This window comes from Manis pentadactyla, chromosome 3 (genome assembly GCF_030020395.1).
Source record: "Manis pentadactyla isolate mManPen7 chromosome 3, mManPen7.hap1, whole genome shotgun sequence".
Classification (NCBI taxonomy): domain Eukaryota; kingdom Metazoa; phylum Chordata; class Mammalia; order Pholidota; family Manidae; genus Manis; species Manis pentadactyla.
Genome location: NC_080021.1, coordinates 81949678 through 81952259, shown reverse-complemented (window position 1 = coordinate 81952259; position 2582 = coordinate 81949678). Strand labels below are relative to the sequence as shown.

The following is a 2582-nucleotide window of genomic DNA, read 5'->3' as shown; positions in this document are numbered from 1 at the left end:
AGCCCCCCAGGGTTCCTGGCACCCATGGCTGCCTGCTTTCCTATTATGTAATGTCCTCCTTGAGTGAGGCATCTTTACATTTGTCCTCCCATCAAATTCCCTCCAGTGTGGAGGTGGACATTAGGATCCCCACGTGCACATGCACACACAAGGAAACATGCTCAGAGGAGGTGAAATATGTGGCCGAGCTTGCCCAGCTGGTTATGTGGAAGAGACAAGTTTGACCAAAAGCCTACTGGCTGCTGATCCCCACTGCTTGTTTTCTGCTACGGTGCTGGAACCCCACATCCTGCACATCTCTGCTCTGGCTGTCCTGCAGCAGAGCCAGAGCCGGAGCAGATATGAGAACAGGAGGAGAGCAGGAGATGGTGAGGGTGGAGGGAGGGTTTAGGAAACCCAGAGGGTCCAGTAACTGGGGACATGAGAACACACAGGAAAGGGAGATTCTCTTTTTCCCCCAGGAAAATGTTCTATTTGATGTATCTATTTTTTTTACATTATGTATGAATTAGTTTTTAAAAAGTACAGCTCACATAGTTATGGTTAAAATTATTCATTCAGCATAGGTACCTATGTAGCAGACAGGAAAACCCTTCCTCCTCACACAGGACACCCCAAAGTGCACATCCCTGAGATAACTAGTAGGCTTCCCAGAACAATCTCAGATGCTCCACAGGTCACTGCTTTCTCAGATCAAGGGACACTGGGGGCCCCAATATGCCACTTTACAGAGGGTGTTGTACCAGGGAGGGGCCTGATACAGGCCTAGCACTGGGGCCCAAGGCCAGGGTGATGTGATGGGGAGAGAACAGGAGGGCTAGGCAGCTGGTTCTGCAGGCTGGCTGTGAAGTCCCTGGTGGCCACTGCAGAGGAGCTATCACGTTAGATGCTCAAAGGGCCTGATGTCGGACATATGGCACAGCTTTGGGGCAGGATGTGAGCAAAAGCTTCTGGCTTGTGCAGTGGCCCCCAATTTTTGTCTCCATGTATGTTGTTGTTATTTTAAATTTTTGCACGTAGCTGTTTAATTACCTGCTAGACCATCTAGATGGAAATACGCACTAAAATCGGAAACAACAATCATAAACTTAGGAGAGAGGCAGGAATTTTAGACTCGTTTCAGTCTAGACGTTCACCAGCTATGACTATTTTTTAACATTTAACATAAAACTTTTTACAACAGTCATTAAATCAACTCATTAAAAGTGACTTCCAGAATTGCCCAAATTGTTTTTTTAAACACGATTTTTTAAATCATTTTTTTAACTGCTTTCCTTGGCAAATTTACCCAAAATACCAAATTTTAATTTCAGAATTTAGTTTATATTTATAGAACATAGTGGCTTCAGTTGATGTTTAGTAGGATACCTTCTCTAAGCCCTAATAGTTTATATCTTCCCTTTAAAGTGTATAAGTATCTTTTAATTAACTTGTCATTCTCAAAAATATTCTGTAGAAAATATTGTGAATTAAACACCTGTAAATTCTTCTTTATTTGTATGAAAATGTAGGAGTCGATCATCTATCCAGAGTGGTCGGTCTATCAGCTAAGAAAGGCTGAATTTTTTCTTCTCAGATGTAACTGACTGCAACTTAATTAAGCAATGGCTGCCTACATCTTCTCCACTTCTTAATTAGCAACTGAGGTCATTCTTTGTGGTCTATACATTTTGCCTAATTTTAGTCTCTGAAGAAAGGCTTTTTTCTCCTGATTCTGCATCACCAATTTTGCGGGTTTTTTCCCATTTATTCCTGGTTTGGGAAGATATTCACAAAATCATTTTGGAGATCACTGCATGATCCTGTGTCAAGTGATTGACTTAATGTTCATTGATATTCTTGATGCTATTTTTCAAATATGTCCTTTCTTGAAATTCACTCTCTATGTGTTTACAATATTCTTGATACTCAAACAGTTTTCTTGTATTGAAGATGCTGGTTTCTCTGAAAAGTTCTGATCATTTTCTTCATTCTTGCTGTCAGATATTTGTCACACTGCAACAGGAACCGAATGAGGACCTTGTCTTCCTTGATTGTTCTCTAAGTGTTGCACACACAGGTTGTTTTGTTGAACTGTTTGTCCAGGGAGAAGGTGGATAGGCACAGGTCTTTTAGTGCTCAGTAACATCATAGCTGAGTCTGATGGATTTTCCATCTTGAAAGTGAAATCTTGGTTTACCTCACAGAGAGAGAGCTCTGCTCACCTCCACAGAAAATGCTCCCCACCTCCCCAGGAAGTTCAGCTCTCAGACCTGCGCACCCTAGCCACCATCCCAGAGATAGGGCCTTGCAGGGTCATTCCTATATTAGTGCCCCAGCCCTGCCATGACAAATGAATGCAAACTGGGAGGCTTAAAATAACAGAATATGTTTCTGCAGGCCGGAGATGTCAAATCAAGGTGTTACCAGGGTTGGCTTCTTCTGGAGGCTCTGAGGGAGAATCCACTCCCTTCCTTTCTCTCTCAGCTTCTGGTGGTGGCCCTCAATCTGTGGCATTTTTTGGCTTGTGGATGCATACTCCAAACCCTGCCATTATATTCACATCACTTTTTTCATTGTGTAGATGTTCTTCTTCTTTTCCA

The 2582-nt window shown here is 42.6% G+C and overlaps 1 pseudogene; it reads right to left on the bottom strand.

Annotated features, from left to right (window-relative positions):
- Positions 1 to 1469: 1469 nt before the first annotated feature.
- Positions 1470 to 2188, bottom strand: LOC118929742 (swi5-dependent recombination DNA repair protein 1 homolog; annotated as a pseudogene).
- Positions 2189 to 2582: the final 394 nt, after the last annotated feature.